The sequence below is a fragment of the Pogoniulus pusillus genome, chromosome 7 (assembly GCF_015220805.1).
Source record: "Pogoniulus pusillus isolate bPogPus1 chromosome 7, bPogPus1.pri, whole genome shotgun sequence".
Classification (NCBI taxonomy): Eukaryota; Metazoa; Chordata; class Aves; order Piciformes; family Lybiidae; genus Pogoniulus; species Pogoniulus pusillus.
Genome location: NC_087270.1, coordinates 33,176,778 through 33,196,370, shown reverse-complemented (window position 1 = coordinate 33,196,370; position 19,593 = coordinate 33,176,778). Strand labels below are relative to the sequence as shown.

Genomic DNA, 19,593 nt, shown 5'->3' with positions numbered 1-19,593 from the left:
TAGACATTTTTTTTTAATCACCTCTCCATTTTCATTACAGTTAAAAATGTTTCCATGGATACGGTAGCATCATTATTTTCAGCTGTTTTCCAGCTTTGTGCATTGATGAAATATTAACAAGTGATGTTTCATAGACTCAGTTATGCACATACATACTAGTTTTGGGAAGCATTATTACTCCTTATTTTAGAAATAAGCAAAAGACTCTGCTGTTATACTAAGGGGAAGAAAAAAAGTCAAAATAGTCATAGATTTGTGTTTGAATCATAGAATCATAGAATCAACCTGGTTGGAAGAGACCTCCAAGATCATCCAGTCCAACCTATGGGAAAAAAATCCCAAGCATATTTCACAGTGAAGTACCTAAAGTATTCTCTAGCAAGGCACAGATGAGGGAAAAACACATTTCCTGATTTTTTTTTTGGAGGGCAAGCTATATCCATTTTCCAGAAACAAAAAACAATCCTAATGATTCCAAATGCTGGTCTCTGTATACTGTATTTATAAGATTCCTATAGCATAAATAACACAGTCACAAGAATCAGCTTACACACACAACTGGTAAAACAAAGCAGTGTCACACATTCATTAAGCAGGCAAAGTAAAACCAGAGAGAAAAAGCAAATGAAAACAGAGCCCAACAAAAAAAAGGTAAAGAAAAGTGGAGTAAAAGAATAAAGTTGCTCAAGGTTAAAATAACCTAAGATAAAAGATAAAATAATTATTCCAGCTTTGAGCAATTGCTATATTATAGTTCCTAGATAAGCAACAATTCCATCCAAGAGCTTTTGCTGTTACCTGACACACAGATTGCAGGACACAAAACCCATTTAAAAAGGTAAGGCAAGTAAAAGGCAGTTAATAAATGGTTTGCAATGACAAATACATTTTTCACTGATCATAAAATGCTAAAAGAGCTGGCCAACAAATTAGTGCCTGTAGCCTCAAGGATTAAAGAGCCTGGCTCATGGTTCTACTAAAATAAAAAAGTAAAGAATAGGTTTTTTTTCAAATTACCTCAGATGAACTTGTAACTCAAGGGGGGGATTTTTCTATATACCAAGCCTCACACCTGAAGTTACTTTGAACAGAACTGCTACATATTTTCCAAATGTGTCATGTCAGAAGCGCTATCATGAAAGGATGAAAACCAGGCAACCAAAATACCTGGATTCCAATTCATAAAGCCTAAAAAAAAACCCAAAACAAACCCAAGCCCTAACAAAAAATGCAGAAGGGAAGCCAGTTAAGTAATTAGAGTCAAATTATATCTGAAATTAAGAAAACACTGCTGCACTTTGATCCTTTCACCTGAGTGTGTAGTAACTACAGCAACTTAGTTTGAATATGATACCACAGGCATGGATGCCTACACACAAAACAGGGATGTCACTCCCCTGTACACAATAAATGGAGCCCCTATCAATTGACAGTGTTAAGCAAAGCAGAATACTATTATTTACCAAACTGACAAACAGGAGAGAACTGCTTTTACTAACAGCAGAACAAGTTTGATTACTTCAGGTGTTTCTTCCTGAAACACCTTCTTCTTAATGGGATGAGATTTAACAAGGCCAAGTGCAGGGTTCTGCACTTTGGCCACAACAACCCCAAGCAGCACTATAGGCTGGGGACTGAGTGGCTGGAGAGCAGCCAGGAGGAAAGGGACCTGGGGGTACTGATAGATAGTAAGCTGAAGATGAGCCAGCAGTGTGCCCAGGTGGCCAAGAGAGCCAATGGCATCCTGGCCTGCATCAGGAACAGTGTGGCCAGTAGGTCAAGGGAGGTTCTTCTTCCCCTGTACTCAGCACTGGTCAGGCCACACCTTGAGTACTGTGTCCAGTTCTGGGCCCCTCAATTCAAGAAGGATGTTGAGGTGCTGGAACATGTCCAGAGAAGGGCAACAAAGCTGGTGAGGGGCCTGGAACACAAATCCTATGAGGAGAGGTTGAGGGAGCTGGCCCTGTTTAGCCTGGAGAAGAGGAGGCTCAGGGGTGATCTTATTACTGTCTACAACTACCTGAAGGGGCATTGTAGCCAGGTGGGGGGTGGCCTCTTCTCCCAGACAACCGCCAATAGAACAAGGGGACACAGTCTCAAGTTGTGCCAGGGTAGGTATAGGCTGGATATTAGGAAGAAGTTCTTCACAGAGAGAGTGATTTCCCATTGGAATGGGCTGCCCAGGGAGGTGGTGGAGGCACCGTCCCTGGGGGTCTTCAAGAAAAGACTGGCTGAGGCACTTAGTGCCATGGTCTAGTTGATTGGATAGGGCTGGGTGCTAGGTTGGACTGGATGATCTTGGAGGTCTCTTCCAACCTGGTTGATTCTATGATTCTATGTCACAGAGTATTTTGTACTATGCTCACAGAAAATCCACTCCAAGGGTCTGGGAAAAAAAACAACAAACAAAACCCAACAAACCAAAACCAAACAAACCCAGAATCCCAGGATGTCAGGGGTTGGAAGGGACCCAAGGAGATCATCAAGTTCAACCCCCCTGCCAGAGCAGGACCATACCATGTAGCTCAAGTCACACAGGAACACATCCAGACAGGCCTCGAAAGGCTCCAGAGAAGGAGACTCCACAATCTCTCTGGGAAGCCTGTTCCAGTGCTCTGTGACCTTTACAGTGAAGAAGTTCCCCCTTGTGTTGAGGAGGAACCTCCTGTGCTATACATTCCATCCATTGCTCCTTGTCCTATCCCAGGGAGCAGGTGAGCAGAACTTGTCCCTCCGCTCCTGAACCCCAACCCTCAGATGTAGATTCCTGCCTGGTAAACACAGGCAAAGAGGAGTAATAATACTCAGCAAAGGGTGAAAAAGACCCCAAAGTAAACTGAAAGGGGGTAAAGGGAGTAAATATGCTGTTTTTCTTAAAGATTATCCTGTGCCCTGGCAGCACGGGGATGGGGTTCTGGAGAGCAACAAGTGTTCAGCCAGCCCCATGCCCAGAACCAAGAGGCTTTCAGTACCAGCTCTGACATCACTGGTGAACAGGTCCCTTCTAAATGCTTCAGATCTTGAAAGCCTTGCTAATGAGGCTTAAAAAAACAAAAGTAAAGGGGAAAAAAAAAAGGAAAAGAGAGTGTGAAGAACATCCTGTCCTGCCAGAGAGATTCTAGTTCTTCGTACAATTCTGGTTAAGACTTTCCTCACAAATATTTTATTTTCAAGGTATTGCTGTGCCAGCTGATAATGGGAATGGTTTTGCTTGTTAACTTTGTTCTTTATCTATTTTACTAACTCACTCTAATACATAAATGCTCAAACAGCACTTCTAATTTCAGTCAAACCAGACACAAATGTGACAATGACTGAATTTCTTATTGCATATTTGCTAGTGATCTGATCTGAATGTGTCAGGATGCAAGACATAAGGCATGTTGCCAGCTAAATTTGTATTTCTGGTTTGGATGGTAGTAATTTAGAAGATAGAAATCTGAAGCAGTCATTACAAGTAGTCTTTTCCAGAAAAGGGGAGAGAAGTCAAACAATATCGTAAAATACCAAGCAGGTAATTAATTCTGATCAAAGTAAAATATGGACATTAAGATAGTTAATATTAATCAATAGCTCAAAATGATAAGAATTGAAAGATTAAATGTGGATCTTTGTGGGGATCAGCCACTATTAGTTTAAAATACTTCAATTTGAGTAACAGTGGGCTTATTTAATACCTCATTACACAAAGTAAGAAAACTTGCTGACCAGTCTGTCTGTTGATGCCATTGATGGAAACAGTTCTGCTAGGGAAGAAAAAGAATAGTAGTAAAAAAAAAAAAAAGTACTGAAAAGTACTTTTTCTTTTCCCCAATCTGAAATTTGAGAAGATAAAAACTTCCTTAGCATCTCTACATGAGGTCAAAGGAGAAAAAAATCGGTATCACTCCAAGACAGAAATTAGGTATCACTTAATCCCAAGAAGGTGGTGAGGAAGGTTTTGCTGAACTATATAGGCACTTGACCAACAGAACTGGGCAAGAAGCTCCAGCAGAGTTCATTAACCATGTATTTGCACGAGATTTTGGAATAAGAAATGTTCTTTCTAGAATATATGAGTTTGGAGAACAATGGCTACTTGAGACTTGATTGATACTTATGGGGAGAATCGCCTGAATGTAAGGATGAAAACAGGAAACGTTAATTAAAACCAGCAGAGGTTACTAAATGAGAAGAAAACAACAAAATAAAGATAATGATTTAGAAAAAATCAGTTTCAGTAAACTCAGGTATCTGGAAGAATAGGTCTTCTGGAAGTTAAGGGATATGAGAGTCCAGGAAACTCAAAAGGTAAAGAGAATACACCACAGGTTATTCCATTGGACAAAATGAAGAAATAGGAGACTCAGAAATCAATAGGTCTGTACAAGCATACAGAAGAACTGAAGGAAGTAAAGAAATATGTAAAAGAGGTAACTTTGACTGGAGATGAGAAGAGTAAATGCTATTCAGTACCATAAATTTGCTACAGTACTGAAAAACCTGAAAAAGTAGCTGTCAGTTGTTTACTGGCAAACAAGGCAATGATGTTTTTAAAGGTTATCTAACATCTTTGGTATAGACCTGATTCTGTTAAATATTTTTAATTAATGACAGAGGAAAAGGTAATACCTCTTTAAAATACACAGTAAATTAGAAGGGAATTAACATATTCTGGAAAATAAGACCAAAAATCAAACTAATTTTGATCAAATGGAGATACTACCCAGAAGAAATTCAGTAAATACACAAGTAAGATAGTGGGAAAAAAAACCAAATCAGTGCCACAAATGCAGATGGACTGGTATGCAGAAAGACTGACAACAAAACCAAACTAGTCATTACATTGGACTATAAATCAAACATAAAACAGGGAATTGCTAAAACTGCTCTTGTGTTCAAGCGTACTGAACACTGAACAAGAATGGATCTTCAAAACACAAGTCTAAGCTGTAATGATGCAGAAGGTAAAGAAAACTACAAATTTTCAGTAAAACACTTTTTCTTAATTAGCTTTGTGTCATCTTTTAATCCCTTCCTATAGTGTTTTCTTAATTCCTTTTACGTCAATGCATTAAAATGTACAGGGGTGGATAGGGTCCATGGGATTTTTCTGCAGAGCAGCCTACTTTGACAATTGCCTTTAGTTAATACGCAAGCACATGACCCTTTGTAACAATATATTTGTTACTTTGAATTCTGACCAATACTTCAAGAAATGCATCCTTAGTAAATTTACTTTCAAGTAATGTGTTTTACTTACACAGAATGGCATAAAAACCTTTTATGCCCCAACACTGAGCTGGTAAAAACCTCTCTTTTTGGGGTATATTAACTTGCCTGGTATTTACGTAAGATGACAAATAAGGGAGGAGCATTGTGGATGGTGCTGAATTAAAACCATCCTTTTAACTGGAAGCTGGTCTTTTTCTAAACTGAAATGAAAATAACATACTGACCCCTAACAGGCTGCAGTGATTAACTCAAATCACTACTGGAAGCTGCTCCTAATATAGCAGTGAAATTTACACAGTAGCTTTCTATTCAGACGATAGATTTGATGAACAATAGTGACCTCACATTCCTTTGCTCTAAAATCTATTTTTAAGCCAACTGACAAATTCGGAGGAAGTTTCCTCACAAGTCCAGTTCTGACCCAGTTTGCTCCCTTCCCCGTTCCGAGATGCAGAAGCCTACAGAGGCCCATTATACAAAGAAAACAAGAGCATTGTTAAATCACGAGAGCGCAGTCAAACGCAGGCACAAAAGCGGACATTATACGGTTGTTTTGACAACCCCACAGTGCTGCGGGGCGGATTTCCTGCGAGGCAGCCCCGCGCAGCCCGCAGCGTAGCCCAGAGCGCAGCGCTCTCCCCGCGGGGCCGCGCCGCTGCGTAGGGCGGGGGCGCCCTCTGCCGCCGTGGGCCGCTCCCGCCGCTTATGGCACCCCCGGCCGAGCCCCCGGCCCGGCGCTGAGCTGCAGAGACAAGACACGGCAGAGGCTGTGACACAAAGCACAGCGCCACCAGCCGTGAAAAAACTGCCTAACTCATCTGAAAAGCTGACACGGAGAATCAGATTCTTACTGCCTGTGTTGAATACTCCTGTTCCAAAGGCAAATCACAACTTTTAGACACTATGTTCAGGTTTAGAGCAAACTTTAGTTAAGTTTTATTTTTGCCTTAAAAGGACCTAAGAACCTTGCTTCATTTTAAATTGTAACTGACTCCATTCACACTTAGAAGAGCATAAGCCACACACAAAATACACAGTTGTAAAGGCGACATGATCAGTTGCTAGGAAAACTTCAAATCATAACCAACTATTTAAACAGTTAATTTAAAACTAATTTAGAATCTTGCTGGAAAACCCAAATTGTGTAAAAAACTAATGCATGCACACAAAGACACTCTATGTATAAACATGAGGCACCGTCCCTGGGGGTCTTCAAGAAAAGCCTGTATGAAGCACTTAGTGCCATGGTCTAGTTGATTGGTTACGGCTGGGTGCTAGGTTGGACTGGATGATCTTGGAGGTCTCTTCCAACCTGGTTGATTCTATGATTCTATGATTCTATGTGAACATAGATAGTTGCTTGCTAGAAGGAAAACATTACATTGCAACACCACCAAGACCAAAGGAATTTCCTTAACCAGAGTTTTCTGTTTGCTGATTCCAAGCTACCTACTCTACGTATCTAGAGACACAAGCACTTGTACAACAGCACAGCATACAGAGTACAGGGAAGAAGCAGGTCAGTGATTTCAGCACTAAGAGAGTCATTAAATTTGGGCTCCTCTTAACTATGGTTTAGATGATGTCATGTTCTTTAGATGATGGGATGAGGCAGAAGAACTCCTCAATTATTCCCAATTTCATTATAAACAAATGTAATTTAAAGACTTTCTGAAAAAATATTGCCATTTAAACCAACAGTAGTTTGAAGCACTGAAATATGTCTCACAAGTGAATTATGTTCTCTTTCTTCTCTGAGCCAATCATTGCTTTAGCTGCAATTTATTGAACTGATTTACTAATAAAAGTAGTGTAAGGGGTAACTTCAGAAAAGACTGAGAGATCAAGGAAAAAAATGAAGATTATCAGCATTGATAAGAAGTAATCTAATTTTTTTTAGGGGAAAAAGTTCAAAGAACACACTGCAAAGGCTGAAAAGGAAGGGAAAGACCGAAATAAGTATATTTTTCAAGAGCAGAAAACCCTTTTTCCTTTAAAAACAAAGTCATTAAATTGCACAGTGTAATATTGGTTTATTACAGAATGGGAATTCTTTTTTGATACACTGATACTAGATGGACTTGATGATCTGTGAGGTCTCTTCCAACCTTGGTGATACTGTGATATACATATATACACAGACTAAACCATACATGTGCATATACATTGGTCTCAGATAAAATGCTTGAAATTTTATATATTTAAAGTTCACATCAAATGACACCAAGTTATGAATACCACCATCCAAACTGCTTAGAAAAGTCTTTACAAAAATAATATACTCAAGAAGTAATAACTGTGCAGGATAGTAGTGGAGTAGACATTTGGTGTCTATTTAACCTTTCTGATCTTCCAAAATTATTTGAAGTATACAAAAGTTCAACCAAAGCACAACTCAGCCCAGATCTACACTCCACTTTTGTGTAAGCCATCCACACTGTCATCCAAGAACAGGCACTAACTACTTTGAACCAGGCCCTCCTCACCGAGTTCTAAAAAGAATTGGCTTATTCAAGCTCAGAGTTTGTCCAGCCACTAATCTTCCAACCACAAGGACTAAAACCAAGTATTGTCCAAATCACCAAAATTCATCAGCATACCTTTCATTAACCTAAAGAACCAGTGCAAGAATACCAAGATTGCTGTCTAATCTTTCAAGTCAAATGAAGCCTTCAAATAGGAAGATCTTTATTTTTCTATAAGAAGTTTAAAATCCTGTAATAAATTATTCTAAGATGAATTTGCTATCATCTTCCTAAAATAAGGTTGATAATGATAAGCATGTTATAGAGCCATAGAGTCAACCAGGTTGGAAGAGACCTCCAAGATCATCCAGTCCTACCTATCACCAGCCCTATCCAGTCAACTAAACCATAGCACTAAGTGCCTCACCCAGGCTTTTCCTCAACACCTCCAGGGACGGTGACTCCACCACCTCCCTGGGCAGCCCATTCCAATGCCAATCACTCTCTCTGGGAAGAACTTCCTCCTAACATCCAGCCTAGACCTCCCCTGGCACAACTTGAGACTGTGTCCCCTTGTTCTATTGGCGGTTGTCTGGGAGAAGAGGCCAACCCCCACCTGGCTACATCCTCCCTTCAGGTAGGTGTAGACAGGAAGAAAATTGTTCTAGGCAGGAAGAAAATTCTGATATAAATAGTGGCTGGCTGCTACCTGACTTGGTTTTGAAAAGAGGCTGCAGTTAAGGCTGTTATCCACTAAGTGGCATTATCAACTCAAGCATCTAAATTTGACCAAAAATAATTATAGTAAAGTGTACTTTACTCCTACAAACAAATCTTCCTTTGGAAGATTAATTTTATTCAAGCTTGCCATAAGTTTAGGCATAATTCCAAACAGTTCAATGTATTAGTAAGCCATTTATTTTTCACATCGAGACATTAGCATATAATTAGAAGGATGGTCAGGTTAGAAAGCAAAATATCATGACACACATATTAAGTAAGCAACCAAAATATCAGAGTAGTATGAACTCAAATTAGGCATGTAAAGGTATAATGAGGCATTTAAAAAGTAGAGGGGTTTTCAGGAGTGCTGCAGACCAACAGGTCTAGTATGTTCTGTGAGGAAGTGTGAAAGTATCAAATGTCACACCAGATGCTTCCTTTACTTCAGACAAAACACTTCAAAAAAAGTAAATAGAACAGATTAGATAAACTCATGCTACCTGGTATTAAAAATATTCCAATAATGGGAAAAATAGGTAATAGGTTTCCCTAACTGTTTTATTAATTTTCAAAATGTTACTTAAGGATTAATGTAAATATAGTTTATAGAGAAATATTTACTGGGAAAAAGTGTTTATAAACAGTATAAATACAGAAAAATGCATTAGAACAGAACACTTAACTAAAAATAACACCAACCCCCTTATTCCAAGTTTTGTCTATGGTCCTTTATCACTGTCAGTTTGTTCATACACCAACAGCTACTAAAAATTAAGGGTGGGGAAAATCATTCTTACTATATGTAAGAGCATAGGAAAATCTACTTCTGTCTCTCTGCCTTGCCAAAGAATGTTTTTTAAGCTTGTGAAATGTCCTGTATGTGCACTCAAAATTGTGAGCATACTTCAATATTGCAAGGGTCAAGATATTTCTGCATTAAAATTTTAAGTGACTTTTTTCCTTTGCTGGCCACAGAGGAATTGCATTAGAACATTTTCCCCTGCATCCGCCTACGACAGACAATTGCTGCAAGTAAGTGACTCCAAAACCAAATTGTTTACAACACAGAAAGCCATTAAAAATATTGTTTCTTTGTTCCAGTTGGGAAGAGAGACAGTCAGACTTGTGGCTTGTTGATCTTGCTCTTTTCTGACCTCTGAGTGTAGGAAGAACTGCAGCTGAGGAAGCAGTCAGCAAATTGTGTTAATGAAGGTGAACGTTGCAGGAAAAAAAAAAAAGGGGGGGGGGGGGCTTTTTTTTCAGGAAAGAAAAATGTTGTTTGAAGTTTTGTATAAAAAAATAATAATACAAAGCACTTTTTTTGCTATATGTGAAAAAATAACAATACAAAGCATTATTTTTCACTATAGGTGAAAAATTAAAGCCTTTGATTCAGGATAAGCCAATAGAATATGTGTTAAAAATTCTGCCCTTAATTTCAAGAACTGCATGAAGTTCCACTGCTGTAAATTAGCAACCATCTCATCGTTCACACCTGCTGGAGGAAACCACTGAATGCAAAATTCAGGAATAACATTTTAATTTTAGGCTCTGTCTGAGTCACAGTCTATCACTACAAACCAAAATCAGCTGAATTCCAGATTGTGAGTGTGCCTGCTTCTTTGGGAAAAAACATCTGGCCCGTAACACAAGACAACCAGCTACAGTTACCATAGTACCTTTCTTCACATTTCTCCCTGAAGCACATTTCTGCTTTATATCTGTACAACACCTGTCAGTGAATTAACTAGTAATCTGTGTTGAAAACTTCATTACATGGTACTCCTTGTAACAGTACAGCACACACAAGATATTCTGTGAGCGTAAGAAAACCCAGTCTCTCAAAGACTGCACAGTAACAGATGTGAAGCAGTATCTTGTTTCTGAAGTTTGGATCATTCCCTAAAAAAAAGAGTCAAAACTGCATTCTGAAGTTCTATGACTATGTTGCTCCTCATTTTATCAAGGTAGCTAGGAAGTTAGTAGAAGTTATCATGGTTTGAGGTGCTACTTAAGGACACACCTGCATGTGAAGGGCAAATTCATTCAGAGCTTTAGATATTAATTCTGGCACTAAGCATCAGCACAGACTCCTATGCAGTTAGTGAAGCTTCTGAATTTACTCAAGGCATCCAGCATAATTGGTCTGAATTAAGTTAAATGTTTGATGTTGCTCTCCCTGCATTGCTACCTTCATCTTGACATCTCACACTCATTTTGGTAGAAAATGATGCCTACTATTTTAAGAACAAATCTACCATCCAGAGACTTGAATATCACCAGAGTTCACCTTCCAAATTATGTTTACTATCACATTACTTAAGAAACTTCCCTAAGTATTCTTAGAAAACAGGAAATTGAAAATGGAGATTAGTCTATTCCATGTTCTTTTGCCTCATAAGGTCATTTAAAAAACATTAATATATCACTATACACTTCCACATAAAACATTTCTGCAGTTACAGAAATATCTCATGTCATAATTTTCAGAACAGTTGTAAGAGAAACTTGGTTTTTTTTAAAGTATAGAAGTTTCAGCCTTTCTCTTTACAGTAAGAAAAACGAAAAACCTTACCACCTAAGACTTCCAGCTCACACAGCTCACAGCTATAAGCACAAATAGTTGCTTCTGCTGCATTATTTAGAAATTACTATAGGCATGTGTGCTGGTTTGAAGCAGGCTAGAATGTTTGGGTGAGAAGAACTAGATTACAGGCTGTGAAAGGAAAACAAGGGTGATGTCTACTTCCCTCATAGGCCTGCTGACATGTATAAAAACATAAGTCAAAACACAGATAGGACACTTAGCACCACTCTCACTTGGGCTGCTGGCTGAGCTGCATCTCTCTAACCTCACCCTCCATTTTGGACTAACCCACTTTGCTTCCTAACCCTCTGGCCAAACCTCCATTCTTCCTTGTGACTGGGGTAAGGATAAGAGGGGTAGGAGGGAAGGTGCAGGGGTGGTTGAGAGCCCCTCCTGGGGACTCAGGTTTCTAGGAAGGGAGTTGTGTTTCTGTATTATCTTTTGCCTTGTATATTTCTGTCTATAACTGTATATACTGTACATATCTGCTTGTATATTGTGCCAGCTGTAAATATAAGCTTCATTCATATTTCCAGAGCCAGCTGAGTCTAGTCTGGGTGATTTTCTAAAGTGTGTGGGGGGTGGGGAACACCCAAACCATCACAGCATGTCACTGCCATGTTAGGATTTGATTTTCAGAATCTTTTCTTTTAGAAGCAATTGTTTGGATGCTTCTACAGGCTGTATTTAGCTCTAGTCTTCTGAAAAAAAAATTAAGGTCATAAATAATAATAATAATAATAAAAATATTTTTTCTTAATATCTGTAAAAGGGCATCAATAGCAAGCAGTTAAGACTGGAAAAATGTATTAGGCAAAAAACCTCAAACTACTACAATCATTTCCTACCAGTTGTAATTCCTCCTAGTTCTTTCTTGCCAATACAACGGTGAACTACACTGTGGTAATATTAACTTTCCATGAACTAAACTTGAAGGAATCCATCATTTAGCAAATTTCTATTTGATCCATTCACACAATTTGTTTTTCACAATTTCCTACTTCTTCTGACATGTTAGAGTGTTTGTCTTCATTCCTACCAGTTTTCCTTTTATTCTTCCTTTTCACTCTACTATTCCTGTCTCTAAGACCTCTCCTTCAGCTCATCTCACTGCCCTACAACTAGGGTAGATAGGCCTATGAAAAGGACTTGTTTTTGAGATTCTCCAACTCACACAGATAATTCTTAATTTTTAGTTTAAATGCTATCTTTGAAAAATCTGATGTTTATCATATACACATTCCCTATTTTAAATTCCATATGACTGTAACAAAACAGAAGGCTTGGAGGCCTTTTAGAGGAAAAAATAAAGCATTAAAAAAATGCACAAAGCAGCTTTGCTGGTTAAGTATACAGTCCTTACAATTATTACATCCTTAGTTTGCAAGGTAGAGAGTAATTTCCTGCACTGCAGAAATTGTCAAAGCTATGATTATTGCCTTTAATCTTAGTCAGTTTCCTTCCACTCTTCACATCCAGTTCACTCATCCAGTGAAATTAAACGGGAATACTGCTGCCTTTCAACTACACTGGTTGCACATGCACCAGAATCCTTTGTAGCCTTTAATGAATCTCTATACCTTCTGAACTCCTCAACTGCCAGCTTTATTTCTTTTTGAACAAACACACACACAATTAGCAAACACCTTTGCTTTGACAGACTGCTGCTGAAATCTCTGGGTTTACTACAGATAGAAAACCAGTCAGCCTGCTGGCATGTTTGGCTTGTTTCACGTGCAACAAATTGACCTTTTTTGTGGTCATCTACACAAATACTATTTGGATGCTTCTCAGGGCAATTGATTTAAGGACAGCATTCATTGTTACTAAAGAAGAGCTAGTTTAAACAGTTCTCTCCATTCTTGATGGCTTCCATTGCTCCAAGAAACCAGGTGATGAACACTAGCATCTCAGATACTTCCCACAATAAACTAACATACTCCTTCCTTTCAGACTGTAAGTATTATATGCTGCGATGGCCTAGCTCAAATGTCATGCCTGCTTTGTATTTCCTGTTGTCCTGGAAGGTTAACAGGCCTATTAGATGTCCTGGCTTGTCCCAGCCTTCTGCTGATGGGGGAAGCAAGAGAGGGAGGAAAACAAAGGCAAAGTGATAAACAGGTACCCACAGGTGTTTAGGTACTTGTTGGTGTCTTGCCCCAGTAAGGGTGAGCAAGTCCTGTTTTCACCTATTATGGTCAGTTTTGCAAATGCCTTTTTGACTGGTGAATCTCTGTGGGCAAAGGAGCCATTACACTTGGGCAAATAATAGAAATTGAGCTAAGTTGCAAGCAGTGGAGCTGCTTCTGCCTTGCTGCCTCTGCCTCACTGCTCTTGAACAATATGTTCTGCTCTGCCTCGTGCTTCAGACCAGCTTAGCCCTGATGTTTTGGTCTTGAACTACCTGGAAACTTAAGTGCCTCAAGTTTCCCAGAAGGCATTAAGTGCCTCATGATGTGGCAAAAAGTGCCACCCAAATTTAACTAATTTCTATATAGTCGTGGCCGGGGCTTCCCATTAAAAAATTAGCTACATATTTTGTAATTCCTACCTTGTTAATTGCCTCAACTAAATCACAGTATCACAGTATCAACAAGGTTGGAAGAGACCTCATAGATCATCAAGTCCAACCCTTTACCACCCTGCAGTCCAGAAAGGCCTGGCAAATGGCAGCACGTTTGGGTCAGAACCACTTGAAGCATTGTTTGTAGCTTGTAGTCCTGAAGCCTTAGCATAATGCTGACCAAAACTTGGTCATGTGTGAAATGCAACACTGAGATCTCCCTTCTGTTCCCTATAATTTATGCTGTAAATATGAGTAGCCAAATACTAGAGGCCCAACCTCCAATATTTAAGAAGGTGGTAATCATCAGTGATGGATTTATCTTGTAATTACAACCACAGATCAAAACCTTCTAGGTCTTCTCTATTACCCTCTGCTTCCTCCTCAGAAACTGAAGGTTGCAGCTGTTCACAAGTCCTTTGTAGTCTTCCTCATGTATCAAACATTTCGGAACAGAGACAAGTGAGAAACTTGAAGCCAATAAAACAATTTATTGCTACAAATACTGGCAATGGTCTCCTTGCATTAACTCTAACACTTGTCCACAGTGAGATGATACAGAGGTCTAGGCTGTCAGAAAGTTAATCTTCCAAGAAGTCTTTGCAGTCCAGCAGATTTTCAGCAGTAAATTCCCTAACTATCCACATCCCGGATGAATACAGGTGTTTATTCAAGAGATGGGGCAGAAAGAACTGAACTATCACTGTCAATGAAAACAAGCTGGCAAATGAAATTTGCACTCAACCATAAAATTAATTCTCATATGTAGATATAGGTCATGCAAAGTTGCCGGCGTAGTTTCAGGCAACATGAAAATTTAGGACAACTGAACTGTTATTATTTAAAATCTCAAATAACAGTGGACTCATTTAATAAAGACATAAACACTCTGCACAAAGTAAATTCCAGCATATTGAATGCACAATTCATGTATAAAAGAAACAAGGTACTAAACACAAAAGCTTGCTTATGTCTTACCTAGAAATAAAGTAGTTCAATTTCACATTCAAAAATCCAAAGATCTGATGCTAAACATCCAACGTCCGTCTGTCAGGAAAAAAAACACTGAAGATTACACTTGGGGATCACTGTGCTCTTCTGGAAAACTCTCTCAATTGCCTGATGAAACTGTCTAGCTTAAACAGGAAATATCCATGGACAATGGTGATTTCGAAGTGGAATTGGTAACAGCTAAGAATTTAAGTAATACCACTCAAAAATGCTGCCGGGTTGAAATGATCAGGTACTTAAAACTAAATTTTATCCTATATAATTCTGCAGAACAAATTCAATTTAATTTGGATTTTATAATGAGCTGTTGCCAGGACTGGTACAGTGAGAGAAAGAGAAAAGTAATATTCAACAGTACTGGTATGCATTCCATTAAGAAATAAAAGAAGTAGTAATGAAACAATGAAAATGCAAGTACATTTCTAAAACATGTAGCAATTAATAATAAAAGCATTATTTCTTTCAACCAATATTTACAATGAAAAGCTTGTCAAAGTGGTTCTAACTTCAGAAATTAATAACTTTTCCAACTACTGCAAAAAATAATGTAATTTAAATGCTCAGCAGTGATAATTTCATTCTGTAGATGTTGGTGGGGGCCATCTGACAGCAAGGACCAGGTTGTTCCTAAGGATCGATAAGGACAGCTATTCTTATGTGACTTTTATAGAGAAGAAAGTTATTTCCCGGAGCAAAGTCGACTTAAGAAAAACAAACACGCTATGGAAAGCCTTGGAAGTGAACTTCTGTATCATCCACAACCTCAACAATGCTAATGTAACTCTACACTCTTCCCAAATGTTCTAGTTTACTATCCTCCTGACTATGGAAACGCAGAGGTTGAGTCATCAGTTCTATAAATCAACTGAACTATGTTTTGGCTTTGAAAAACATGTGGTTGTGTTTCTGCAGTTATATGTATAAAAATATGACTGGTTCTAATGTAAAGTTTTGTTAATTTAATTTCAAAACAGTAATAATGTTTGATTGCTGCCCTAAAGAGGAATTATCTTTTGAACCTCAGAGACGGTGTGGTACAAGTATTTTTTCCCTAAAAATACATTTCTTACTGAAAATTATAACAATTCATTATAAAAGCAGATTAAATTAAATCAGAATGTAACATTAATTTCTCAAGTAGAGCACCCACATAGGGAACTAATTAGGAATAGCTCCTCTGTGTAAACAAACCTTTGTACCAATTAGTAGCTGGTCAGGGAACTCCCTTTCTCTAGAGGAAAAGAAGTCTATTTTCAGCATTGCTTTATTTTGCTGCTGGCTGCAAATCCCCCCCCCCCCCTCCCCCCTTGCCCCCCAGTTCTGTGTTTAGAACCTGCTCATGATTTATAAAGAAATTAAAAATTATTGTAGAAGGCCTTCCTTAAAAAGAAAATTAAACACTCATAAAACTATGTCTTTGTAAGGGATGAGAACAAATCCCATTCTCTGGTTAAGACAGTTCTGTCCCAAGGGTTTCCACAGACCAGAACAATAACAGTGAAATGATTCAAAACAAACAGTGGAGTAAATGAAAATAGTACATGGGAAGAACAATTCTCAGTTAATGTTCTATAATAAGAAAAGCAAACAAACAAAAACCTCGAGGTGAGAATATTATTCCTGGATAGTATTTGAAAGCATCAGTTAGGTGCAACAGTAAAACTACATAACAGGAAGCCATTCAAGGGATGCTGAGTATTCACTTATCATTTATGATGTTCAAATTTGCTAGACAGCTGCTCTGTGCAAGATAGGAAGTACCAGAGTTGAGTCTTACCTTGTTGAAGATGATCCAAAGCCTTCCAAATAATTAGATTGATGTTGCAATCTGTGAAATTTTAAAATTTGTTTTAAAAAAGTGTTATTAAGGAAACTGCTTTAGTTACTATGTAAAAAAAAAAAAAACAAAACTTTATTGAATGACCTAAAAATGTAGTAATTCCCTTCCTAATTTTTAAAGCAATGAGTACTGCTGCAAGCTATCTTCCATTGTGTAGTACACCCAAGAGGAATTACTCTCATAGAACAGTGTATCAGGATAGTGGGCTACCCTGATTGTGTTTAGGATGCTTGGTTAGCTCCAGGGAGTGGTGCAGCCTAGATGGGAAAGAAGCTGAGAAGGAAGCATCAGAAAACAAGCAAAGCACCTCAAGACTGGGAAAGAACTAGAAGCACATCCCCAAATCCAGAAAAAACACTATTTCTGACAGAACAGCGATATAAGAAGAGACAACTTTTGACCCTCCAGCCCAAGTGGGTTGCAAAAATCAGCTCTAGATGCCATAGTTTTCTACAGCTCTTACTAGTTAAAGACATATGAACACATGACCCCTGCCTTTTGACCTAACAACAACAAAACTGACGAGTCTGATTAAATGAGCATGAGAAAATTCCAGTGAGGGTATCCCACTTATCTCAGAATATATTAACTCCCCAGCTACTAAGTGTTTAGGTATTTTCCAAGCTTCATGTAATTAAGGTTAAATAGCAAGAGTGGTTAAGCAACACCACAGCAAGATTCATGTTCTATAGAAAACAAAGCAGAACATGAAAAAGTGAAGGTGGTAGAACAGAATGGATGAAAATCATGGGAAAGGATTACAGGTAGAAAGTGCAGACTGGAAAGAACAGAAATGGGAACACTGTAAAGAGGACCATGACATGCAGATGATTGTCAGAAATAGAAAGATGGAATTTAGCTTTGAAAGGGCAAGCACAGACTGCTGACATAACATCAACTGGATTTGAACAAATGTCACAACATGAAAAAAGACCCTGGGTTAGTTTAAGAAATAGGAGAAAAGTATTTGTTAGCTAAATACCTTAAACACATTAATTCACCAATTAAATATCTTGTATCAAAGCAGACGCCTGCAGAACTGCATTTATCTGAGCTATGACCTGATTCATTTATTTGAGCCATTCCAGAAGTTCAACAATGTGAAAAGATTTTTTTTTTCAGTCACTTAAGCAACAGACAACACACTTTAATTGAATTCATTACCCATTACAATGTGAGAGAAAACAGGAATAAAAAATACCTCAGTGAGAAGAAAAAAGGTACTGAATTTCAGCTTCTTTAGTACTAAAGTATTAAGTTTTGGATGTGGTGCTTAGGGATACGGTTTAAGGTGAATCTTGTAGAGTAGGGTTATAGGTTGGACTTGGTGATCCTGAGGGTTTTTTCCAACCTGAAAGTTTCTGCGATTCTGTGATAATTTGAGAGTGAACAACTACTTCATTCCTTTCAAATACAAAGGACATGTCGACTTCTACAGAAGTATCTGAATAGAAATATTTTCAGGAAATTAATTATAGAATAAGACTTACAAGTTTAATTATGGTGAAAAATTGCCACAAACCTTTAAACTTATCACAAATGGGGCATAAAAAAAAATCCAAGCTAAAACTCTATGCAATAAAAAATTGCTACAAGATATGAAATAGCATAAGAGTTGTGAATTAGATGCAAGAACAGAAGAGAAAATATATTAGGTAGAAGCTTTAGGTTTTTTTATTGCAAAGCAAGACAACTGGATTATTTTAAAAGACTGCATGCTCATCAGAGCACATAACCTTGAGAGCTAAAAACACTGAGCTCTAACATAGAGCAAAAAAAATAAGTAAATGAGAACTTTCTTGGATTACATTAGTAATTTATGATTTTTTTATGTTAGACTAGCTTGTTGTTACATAACTTATCTGGAGAAAATTAACAGCGCTGGCAAGAATAAGTTCTCATGTAGCAGGTGCAAAATATACTCACAAATGGTTTACAGATGATGGCTGGCAAGTAGGCTACAGTACAGTTACTTCAACAGCTGAGACACATTATGTACAAGAACTATATTTTGGAAACAAAACCCTAGAATTATCAAGGAGTATCTCCTTTTCAACTGAACCATGAAATTCCAAAAAAATTTGCAACTTAAACAGTGTTGTAAGCATAACTTAAGTAGTAGCTAGCCTGGATTAAATGTTGAACAAAACACATACTACATTCTTAAAAGTTTGCTTTTTCATTTTTTAATAAAATTTATCCCAGTTATCCAAAAATATTTTCAGTCTAAACTAAAATCAAACTAAACCTCATCTCAAATAGGATACAGAAAAAGTACCAGTCCAATTCATATTGTTAATATGAACAGGTATGTAATGGGTGTTAAAAAGAAAGGCTATAAACAGACGCTGGGAAGCAGTTCTTGTTTTGCAAGCAGTAACTGCACGTAAGAGGCCACACAGCAGTTCTGCTGAGGTAAGACAGTGAAGTAAGATGCATTTCTCTCAGTCCTGAGACTGCTGAGTAGGAAGGCAAGTGCCACAGGAGAGAAAGAAGATGAACTACTCTGACTGAAGTAGCTTCAAATTTACAGTTTTGGACCTTTAAAAAAGCACTATCCCTTTAAAAGTGGAGATAAAACTGTCCAAATTTCATAGCAGAGTCTTCCACAGGAAAGACAGGAGGAATGAAGAGGGACAGCACTACCATTTTTATAAAATAACTAAACATCAGAATACTTCTTACAACACTCTGACCTAAATGTGAGGTGAAGAAACAGGTTTATAAGCAACTGCACTTCTCCTTAGGAGAATCTCAAAGTCGGGAAGAAAATAGAGGTTATCATTTCTTAAACACCAGCATGATTGAAAAGGACAAAAACAGACTGGCAACCTTAGCAAAATCCTTAACGCTGCTTTAAGGGAAGAATGTCACCAAGGAGGCAAACCATCACCTATTGACACAGAAGAGAAAATTCTCTTTTACTCTTGTAGTAGGCTCCTGTAAGTTATAATGAATTTATACAATGAAACACAGAAGTCAGTTTGGTATCTTCAGTGTAGTATTCTGGGAGACGTGCTGGGAGTAAAGCTTATTATCCACCCAGGGATTTGAGCAGTCATTGTCCACAACCAATCTGACTCAAGGCAAAACATAGCTGCTACTTTGAAAGTTTCCTGCTGTGTAATAAATAATTAAGACTGTATGATCAGTATTCAACAAAGCATAAGTTGCAAAAATGCTAAATTAA

The 19,593-nt window shown here is 38.0% G+C and overlaps 1 protein-coding gene across 6 annotated transcripts in view; it reads right to left on the bottom strand.

The window, feature by feature from the left end:
* CYRIA (CYFIP related Rac1 interactor A) overlaps nucleotides 1–19,593 on the bottom strand; it is a 64,174-nt gene that overhangs the window by 30,680 nt on the left and 13,901 nt on the right. For 5 of the 6 annotated variants that reach the window (XM_064146428.1, XM_064146427.1, XM_064146423.1 and 2 more), the window contains exons 2-3: nucleotides 16,341–16,391; nucleotides 14,531–14,599 (exon numbers count right to left, since the gene is read on the bottom strand). The exons of the other annotated variant lie outside the window; for it this stretch is intronic. The gene's annotated coding sequence lies outside the window, so the exon portion shown is untranslated. The remainder of the gene's footprint in view (nucleotides 1–14,530; nucleotides 14,600–16,340; nucleotides 16,392–19,593) is intronic. 6 annotated transcript variants of the gene reach the window in all.